Source organism: Mastomys coucha, unplaced genomic scaffold (genome assembly GCF_008632895.1).
Source record: "Mastomys coucha isolate ucsf_1 unplaced genomic scaffold, UCSF_Mcou_1 pScaffold23, whole genome shotgun sequence".
Taxonomy (NCBI): Eukaryota; Metazoa; Chordata; class Mammalia; order Rodentia; family Muridae; genus Mastomys; species Mastomys coucha.
Genome location: NW_022196906.1, coordinates 81,590,760 through 81,600,871, shown reverse-complemented (window position 1 = coordinate 81,600,871; position 10,112 = coordinate 81,590,760). Strand labels below are relative to the sequence as shown.

The 10,112-nt window shown below is 44.0% G+C and overlaps 1 long non-coding RNA gene across 5 annotated transcripts; it reads left to right on the top strand.

Annotated features, from left to right (window-relative positions):
• The first annotated feature begins 893 nt into the window (after positions 1–893).
• On the top strand, positions 894–8,852 carry LOC116072982. 5 transcript variants are annotated; one of them, XR_004111615.1, is made up of 5 exons: positions 894–1,154; positions 1,529–1,647; positions 1,733–1,905; positions 4,801–4,888; positions 8,542–8,852. It is a non-coding gene; the product is annotated as an uncharacterized LOC116072982 (long non-coding RNA). The 5 variants fall into 5 exon arrangements; XR_004111617.1 differs by having other exon boundaries at positions 1,529–1,676; positions 1,779–1,905; XR_004111616.1 differs by having other exon boundaries at positions 894–1,291.
• The last annotated feature ends 1,260 nt before the right edge of the window (positions 8,853–10,112 follow it).

The following is a 10,112-nucleotide window of genomic DNA, read 5'->3' as shown; positions in this document are numbered from 1 at the left end:
AGGATTATGGATAACTTTCTATTACATTTTTGAAAACACTGTATAAAGTGGTTACATTAATTTACTTTCAGATTTATTTATTTATTTTATAATAATGTGATTTGAACACATGCAAAGCTTTATTCTACCAGCCTAGTTAAAAAATTTAAAAAGCTGATTTTTTAAAAAGCTATTTAGCATAAGGGGAGCTGTTCATGTAACACTAAAAATCTAGAATAAAAGTAATACTTTTATGTGCCTGCAATAATATAAAATAGAAATATCGACAGATGTGATGGTACACGACTTTGATTCCAGCACTTTGAGGCAGAGCAAGGAGTATCTCTGTGAGTTCCAGGCCAGCCTGGTGAGTTTGAGGTCTGCCAAGGACTACATAGTGAGCCAAAATGATCACAGTCTGATTCAACTAGGAAGCAGACTCCAAGAGAGTGGCGTCAGATGGCCAAGGAACATCCCTGGTTGGGAGGAGGAGAAATCAGGACCACACAGGGTTATTCCCTATGGGGCTAGAGCACGTGGGCAGTATTGGAACACAGGGGCAGGGCCAGTCAGCCCCTGGGTGCAGCCACGCAGGGAGAGGAGCCAGCTGCCCTCTGTCAGGGGCTGCCCTCTAGTGGTAAACCTGACAAGGCTTCTGGAGCCAAGGCAATAGGTCTTTTCTTGTAGATGAGTCACGTGTGTCCATAGCTTAGATAAATATGCAAATAGTACATATAGACTAACAAGATAAAGGGCCGTCCAAAACCTGTTTAAAGATACTTCTAATTTTGCTACATCTTTTTATTTCTATAAAATGGATTTTCTAATTTCACAGCACTGTTGTGAAGATTAAACGGGACAATGGGAAGCAATAGCGATTGTCACAGAGTACTCAATAATTGGGCTTGTGTGTCACAAAGTACTCAATAATAGGGCTTGTGTGTCAGTCACAAAGTACTCCGTGGTTTGGCTGGGCTGTGTTTCGCCTAGCCCCCGCCTCCCCCGCCCCCAGCACCAGCCCTTGTATTCCTGCTTGCTGGCAGTGGAAGTCACCTAAAGATGGGAAGCTGGGATCTGGAGCTTTGGGAACTTAGCATGACAACCAAGGAGATGACAGACCAAGCCAAGCCTGTAAGGCAGCGGAGATGATAACGGATCCTGAGACTCCTTGATAAGTAAGCAGTGAGGGCCCTCCTGATGTAAGCCTCTTACTTGGGCCATGCTACCCGAGGCCACCAACGCTGCTCACTGGCACAGGGGGAGGCTGAGAGAGACGGAAGACTGGCAAGGAAGTCTCACATGAAACAGATAAGTTAGTTCGAGTTCCATAAGATACAGGGGCTGTGTAAATATAAAAACAGAATATCTAATAACTAACGATGTAGTTGGTCTGATGGTGTCTTTGGTCAAACTGATTGGCAGTTTAATCTCCCGGTTATCTCCCTTCCTGCAAAACAAGGGAAATGAACTTCTCCTTTGCTGCCAGGCTAGGACTGTGGGGAAAGGAGAGGATTTTAATGAGATTTCTTGTTTACTACTGTCTACCAAGGTGACTGAAGAGAATAAACAGCAACCAAATAGCACCTTAATTTAGTGAACTATGGCTCCTACCACTTCTGCAAGAAGATGCAGTCTGAAAAATCTCCAGTATTGCCTATAACTGAAAATGTAAATGGCTTGTCCTCTTTTATTATTTAGTAAGTAAGATCCCCGTGGAGCCACGGGAAGGCAAATCAATCTCCATTTCCAATAGGAGCTGTGTGCACGCGACACACCCACTGACTGGCTCTGTATCCCAGGGACAGACGTGTAGTGACTGGTGTGAACATCACTCTCTGGGATCTGCCCAGTGAGAACTGGGAAGAGGGAATGCAGTGCATCTGAACTCGCGTCCTTCATCTTAGCTACCAGTGAACCCTCGAGGAGGTAAAGCCTGGCTATCTGTTGTCTGCCTCGTAGATTAAAAGGAGCAGTCGCGGAAACGAGAGTTTACAAATTCTCATTGTAGGAGCATTTGGAGACCTACAGGGCGTTTACACTGGAACTTTATGAAAGCTGATGCCTGACATGGCTTCTAAGAATGAGCAGGCGCAGGTCTGGAAAAGCTCAGGCTCCACGCTGCTTGTACCACAAAACTCAGCAAGGAGCTCAGGGTTGGATCTCCAAGGTGTGCCTTAAATTAAAAGCCGCCAACTGCAGAAGGCATCTAAGATACAAATCAACAGCGGCAAAAGCTCTGCCTTCCCTCTCCTCAGCCATCGGGCTCTACAGGGAGGGGTTAAAGGCAATTTGTCCTGGAGCTCAGCCTCAGCCTCCACTCAGGTTTTCTGAGACCAAGTTTTCTAAGACCTGACGTCTCTCTGGATTAGATACTTCTTGGGATGCTGGGTCTAGTTAGAGTAAGCTGTATCAACGCACCTGGTGGAACCCGGGGCTGGGGTTGCTTATCTTTTCTTCTGATTTTTGTCAGGCCTCTAGTTGTTTTGAAAATTGTGTTTTAAGTCAAGGTTCTTTAAATGCCTCTGCCTACATCAGAGTCTTTGTAAACAACTATTGTAAGATGAGTTTTTTTATTTTTTCTTTTTGAGACAGGGTTTCTCTGGTTAGCCCTGGCTGTCCAGGAACTCACTGGCCCCGAATTCAGAAATTTGCCTGCCTCTGCCTCCCAAGTGCTGGGATTAAAGGCGTGTGCCACCACTGCCCAGCGTAAGATGAGTTTTTAACACATGTAAACCCCTATTGTGGTTTCAAGTATGTCTGTATCTAAACTTTACATGTTATGCCAAAGTTGTAGAGGTAAAGGCATGTAGAGTTAAAGTTCAACACATGCAAAGTAACCCAAAGCGCTCTCTTTGAACCAATACACATTGTATCTGGACTCTTGACATACGAAATGGCCAAGGAAATTCTCTTGACATTTCTGCTGTCTGTAATCAGCATCATTCATCATTCAGATGAGAAGCCTGTTGTGTGGGCAGTCCCGCTGTGTGAACCCTCGCTCTATGTCTATTCACTACGATTGAAGAAGCATCTTGTTATTGTGCCCACGAGATGCACTTGTGTTAGGAAATGAGTCTCTTTATGGTAAATAGCACCATTCCATAGCCTTGCAAGAGGGCTACAGCTATGTTTGTTTCTTCAGTACAGCAGATTCATTGTTATATTGAGCTAAAGACTCACATTTTTTTTGAATCAAAAGTAGAAGCTGAGGTGCTGTGTGTGAAGTTCTTCAGTGGAGTGCTGCTAAATAGTCACTCGCCTCTTCATATGTTCAGGGCAAGTGTGTCCTCTCTGCATTACACCAGCATGCTCCTTAGAGCCCTTTGCCAAGATGATGTCATACAAAGTAGAACTGTCATTGCTGTCAACCTTTTTAACACTCGTGTTCCTGGGATCCCAACTGTATCATGATCACTCCCTTTAAGTGCCCTAACACTCCAAGCCATGCTTGCTAATAAGTAAACGATGTTGGACACTGGATGAGTGTCCAACAGAGGTTGCCAGAGTCCAAGTTCTGACTCCGATAGCTCTGCTAATGCAGCCACCCACGCTCCTGACGGTAGACTCATTGGTTCTTTTCTGTTTCCAGAGGCTCCTCTCAGCAGCATGCCCCTCGGTATACAAATTGCCGAATGCCTACCTTCTGTGTAGTTACAAAGAGATCTAGAGTTAGCTGCTTAGATGTGCAGCCTGCTCAGTACATTATCCATTGGTAAATGCAGTAATTCTTTCCCAGTCTTGCTAATGGTTGCCCATTTTTAGGGACTTTGAGTCAATGGTGCACAAAATATGATGAAAAAACACATATGAGACATATTGATTTTTTCTCCCACAGTGGCTGGGCCCTATCTCTAGGGCATAATAATTCTGGAGATTTCTTGGGCCTCTGGTGCTTATATAAGATGATTATTCCTTTATTCCCTGCTCTGAAGAACATTCTCCTCATTAACATCCCATAAGAAATTAACCACATGGGTACTCCATGTTCTGTAGCTTCAAGGGGAAAGAGAAAGGTTTGCAACTAACAGAATAGAAATTATTGGATATGTCTGCTGAGATAATGTGACTAGGTCAAGCGTGAAACGATCACCTGCATCTCTTACGCAGATGTTAGCCCAAGGTTATAGACCAACAACAGACAGTTCAGTCACATGGCCTTCACAGTGTCTGAAGAGAGTGTGTAAAAGGCTGCAATGATTCATTGGTCATTTTAGGCAGGATAAATTACCCAGCAGTACATGACTTAAAGTATAATTCAGAGATGTTTATTCCCAGTATTATTATTATTATCATTACTATTATTATTCCTTTCTCAGTTTTGTTTTTATAAATACTGCCCCTGGGAAGATGAATTTTTTTAGCCTACCAATTGCCAAATAATTGTTTGTAAGGTAGTTGTTTGGTTTGTACAGATGTGGAAGACACTGTCTTCTAGGTAGGGTGTCTTTGTCAGGTTGCAGGCAGGTGAGACTCGGTAGGGAAGGATGGAGCTGACGGGTAGGCATTCAGTTCCAGGGGCTGCTCACTGGCATAGTCAGTTTCTAGCAGAGAGGCTACATACAGCCTTGGACTCTCACCTACCCTGGTCTGAAAGGCTTCTAAAGGTCAGCCAGCCATTCTGTGCTAATTTATCTATGAATTTAATGGACATTCATAAGGACATTGCTATGTGCAGGTATGATCCTAATCACTTTCCTAAGACTCCCTGGCATAGCTCTCCGTAATAGCCTGTTTGCACAGGCAGCTTCAGACCCTTCCTTAAGTTCACCCATGTAGGAGGCAGCAGCCGTGAGCCTCCTCTCTTTCTCCTATCTCATGCAGCTTCCTCAAGTCATGATGGGCCATACCACAGACCACAGAAGAGTCTGGGAAGATTAGATGCAGGAGGTCAAGATGGGTAAAACAAAAGGTATGTGGGAGGGGACCACGGGGAGGCTGCAGAGTCTGCAGGCAACTCAGTGTCACGTCAGGAATGATGTCCCGAGCTAGACATGGCTCCTGACATGGTGCGTGCTGGAACTCTCTTTATTTGTCACTTATCATATAATAAGTATACAGCAAAATTTGTTCTTGTTTTTATTGGATATTTTATTTACATTTCAAATGTTATCCCCTTTCCTGGTTCCCCACCCTGGAAACCCCCTATACCATCCCCCCCTGCTTCTATGAGAGTGTGAATTCCTGTCCTGACTTCCTTTGGTGATGAACAGCAATGTGGAAGTGTAAGCTGAATAAACCCTTTCCTCCCCAACTTGCTTCTTGGTCATAATGTTTTGTGCAGGAATAACAAACTCTGACTAAGACAGGTACCTAATGGGTGCCTCATACAGGTTTCACTTCCTCTAAATGGTGCTAACCTGGAGAGCAAGCCTTTACTCCATACCTTGGGGGGGGGGCATTTAAGATTTAAACTGTTAAAAAAAAGTAACTCAATGTAAAAAATGGGCAGGACTCTCAGTAGAACATTCTTAAAAGAAGATATACAAATGATCAAGAGATTTAAAAAAGTCCCCAACAAGACAAGCTCTGGAAATAGAGATTAAAACTACAAGGAGTTACTGTCTCACACCTACCAGAGGGTGAAGATCTAGAATAGCACCTACTACTAGCTGATTGCTAACTATTTCAGCCATCATGGAAACTCCTGAAGAAACTGAGAATAAATCTGCCCTAGGATCCAGCAATCCCACAGCTTAGCAGTTCCCTAAAAGGTTTGACATCTGGTTACTGAAGAGATGTCTTGACTCTTCTGTTCATCTCAGCATAATTCATAACTGCTGAATTAAGTAACCAAACTCAGTGCCCACTGCAGATAAGTAGATAGAAACAATATGGTAGTTAGATACATTGGATGAGATTCTGTCACTTGTGACAATGTAAACAAGGGCAGAGAATATTATCCATAATAGAAATAAGCCAGGCGTGCACACATATGTACTTACTTATATAGAGAATGTCAAACAAAACATAGAGCAGAGAACAGAGTGCTGATCTCTGGAGGCTGGCCACGGGGAGAAGGCTTGGGTGATGGTCAGAGTGCCCAATGGTGGGTTGAGTGAGTTGGCTTTTAGTATAGAGACCACACAGGGTGGTGGGTAAAGCTAACGCCAGCATCATGTACATTTTGACCTGAGTTTGGGACCCCAGCAGCATATGAGAGCTAAGTGTAGCAGCTGCATGCCTAGAACTGCAGCACTAGGAAAGCAGAGACAGGCAGTTGCCAGAGGCTCCCTGGCCAAACAGCCTCACCAAAACACCAAGTTCTAGGTTGAGTGGGGGACACTGGATGACAAAATTGAGATGAAGAGCAATAGAGAACTACTTCCACTGTCGACCTTTGGCCTTTACAAAAGTATATATGGACATACACATGTGTCTGTGTGTACCTATACACAGACACCCCTGCACAAAAACACACATGGACATTATTCAAAATAAGTTTCAATTGTTTTCAAAACAAAAATGGTAAATAGGTAAGGTGATGATGCACCTATTAGCTTGTTTGATTTATTTCATATTAATAAATGTAATGTCACCTTCTCCTTATTCATATATACTAAAAATCGCCCCTTCAAACAATTTCATATTTTGTGCATATGTGTGGTGAAATAACACATATGCAACTCTGCACATAGAGACCAGACGAGAGCATTGGGTATGTGCTCCTTGGGTATTGTCCACTTAACTTTTTCAGAGGGTGGCAGGTCAGGTCATAGAGTCTGGAACACTCTATCCAAGCTGGTCTAGCTGGCCAGCAAGCCCCAGGTATCTCTCTGTTCCCATTTCCCAGTGCTGGGATCACAAGAGCATACCATCATGAATGGCTTCTTAAAAGTGGATTCTGGGGATTGAACTCGGCCCTTGACAGTGCCTAAGAGATATCTCCTCACCCCCAAATACAACTTTAAAAATAGAAAGTTAATCTTTCAATGTACCTTTTTATGACAACAATTCCTAAATGTAAGAGGAAGAGATTAATGACTCATTGCAATGAGCATTTGCAACTCAAGATGAGTAGACACAAGGGCACGCTGGAGGCCATACTGTGTGACACACTACAGTATGTAAAAGAACTCTTCCACAGTGAGAGTCCCTTTTTCTTTTTGGGGGGACAGAGGTTGCAAGAGGACAGGGAGGATGTGAAGGGGTGGGGAGATGAGTGCGGTTGGGTGGGATACATGATGTGAAATTCACAAGAATCAATACAAAATTTTAAAAAATTATTTCACATTAAATACTCAAAAATTAAATAAAAATTTAAAATAGATACTTTATAAATTATAAAAGAATCATCTTATATGTTGTAACACCACCAGGAGTAAATCTTGTAACATTACCTCACAAAATTAAATGTATATGAGTATCTAATATAGGAAATATGTTAGAAATTATCACTGACATCTTAAACATGGTCATCTGTGAGTGAAAATTTTTTATCCATTTTTTACTTTTGTTTTTATACTTTTGTGCGTTGTGTGATTTTTATCATGTAGTGTTGATAGGATTTAAAAGCCTTTTGTTTGTTTACAGCAGGAATAGAACCTATTCCCAAGGGTCGGAATGCATGCAAACTGTCCCCTTCCACAAATGGAATGGATCCCCCCCCAACCCCAGGGAATGTCATGACCACACAAAGGCCTGTGGCACCATGTTGTGCTATAGTGAGGATGAGCACCATGGTGTGCTGTAGTGAGGGTGAGCAGGCCCAGGCAGATGGGATAAACTTGTCTGTAAGTCTTTGGGGAGGGAGAACTTACCCATACTAATCAGAACTTGCAAAGGCAGATATGAATGCCCAAGCACGGCTATTTCAATTTAATCTTCTGAAAGAACCATACTAGTCCACTAGCATATCATTGAATTCTCTTGCAAATCACAGAGACAATTTGAGTAAAGCAATTATAGATGAATAGAAGGCCAGAGCCAAAGCAAGTATAGAGATGTACTGGCTCAGCTCTGTCATATAATAGACAGGAAAATGGAGCTCCAGCCCTTCTGGGAGGTCTGTCTTAGGTCATGCAGAAATTAAAAACTGTGAATGTGTCTGTGTGAGTGGGAGTGTGAGAGATACATACACACATACACAGAAAAAGAGAGGGGGGAGAGGGAGAGAGACAGACAGACAGAGTATGTATGGGTGTATGTTTGTATCTGCCCCCACCCCCCAGGTGTGTGTGTGTGTGTGTGTGTGTGTGTGTGTGTGTGTGGTGAGGGTTGTCTGGGAGACAGAATGAGGTTGAACTTTTACTTTTAAGAGTCCTGACCTTGGCGATGACAATGATGACAATGACCATTTCTTACTCTCCAGCTGTCCCTTTTTCCCTCACCAAACACTGCTGTGAGCATCTCAGCACAGGATCCAGCCGCTGTCACCCTAGTGCACAGCAAGATCCCTGCTTCCTTCCAAAATGCCATCTCATTCTTCCATGACTAAGTCTCAGGGCACAGGAACATCTGTGCCCGTGCTTATTAGTATCAATTTCAGGGGGAAAATCTCTTTTCTGGATTCTTGTGTACAGGCTCTGCCGAAACTGATGTTGAATCTTTTCTTTTCTGAAATAGATTCTCTGGATGCAACTGGCTGTGTCACTGAAGACGACCTTTAAATTCCGGTCTTCCTGCTTCCACATCATAAGAGCTAGGATCACTCACATGTACTGAGGTTGAGCTCAGGACACTGTGCGTGCTGGGAGGTACTGTGTCCACTGAGCTACATCCCAACCTGTACTTCTAGTCTCTTGATGTCCTTGCTGTAAAGTTCACCAGGAGAAAGAAATAAACGTAGATACTCTTAGTTCTACTCGTTGCCCCTCCCACCCCCAAATTAAGTAATTGCTTAAGTCTACAGAATGTAAAAGCAAAATTGTACTATGGAATGTGGCTGATTTGTTCTCTCAAAGCTCTTGGAAACAGCTGGGGTCTGAATTAGGTTTATCCATAAGAATGCAATCAATGGAAGACTGTATGTAGGACAGGGAGGATGAAAGGAAGGGAAAGAGAGAAACAGAGAGACAGAGAGACAGACAGAGAGACAGAGACAGAGACAGAGACAGAGACAGAGACAGACAGACAGACAGACAGACAGACAGACAGACAGACAGAGGAAGAGGGAGGAGAGGGAGATTCTTCATTCACAGCACCAAATTGTTTACCAGACCCCTCTGGGCTCCATAGCTTTCTCACAGCTCTGACCATCAAAATCCTTCGTTCTGACAAAGGTCATCTCAAATATTAAACCTGCTAGAAATATTTTTCAACGCTCATAATCTAAAATGACCTCCCCCCACCACATCGCGGAATAGTTTCCTCGCTACCTTTAAAAGCTCCTCCCGCCTGACAGGTGGCTCTCACAGGCACTCTCTGCCTCCCAGATGAGAACGCAGTTAGGACATCCTCCGAGCAGGCCAAATAGACTTCCTAATGTCACCGCCCAGGAACTGGGAAGCGGGACAGGTTCTCAAAGTCATCAAACAGCTTGGAGAGTAAGTTTTCATTTAAAAAGCATTTGCCCCTGACAGAGCCCATTCGTAGGCGGGGCAGACCTTAGAGGGCCAACTTTCCTGCAGTTCCCTCACTCCTCTAAGGCAAAATAAGGAGTTAGCTTCCCTCAGTCACTCAGGAGGCACAGTCGTGGGGAGGGGGAGCAGTGTGGGCTCTCAAGTCCAAAGATCTGCTGTGAGTCCTGACTGCTAGCCTCACCTGAGCCCAGACGCTTATGCGGCCTCTCAAAGGATTCGCCTGCGCACAGAGTGTGGACTGTGCAGCTGCGGGGATTGGTGAGGATAGGTGATAAGTGTTTTGCAGCTCAGGCTTCATTTAGCTCTCAGGTGCTCTTGAGGCTGCATCACCTGCCGCAGGAGCCAAGGTGCCTCAGAGTCACATAGGATGAAGGAGCCGGTCTCACCATACAGACAGGGTTTTTCTTTTCCTAGGGTACTAGCCTAGAAGCTACTCTTGAAATAGAACTTTCTCTCAGAAGAATGTGTAGGTTTCCTGGTTTGAAGCTTCTCAGCATCCGGCAGGTCATGGAGCTAATCGACTAGCATGGCTTTCACGTCCTAGAATTATGGTTCTCAATCTGTGGCTCTTGAGAATCAAATGACCCTTTCACAGGAGCTGCCTCAGACAATTCT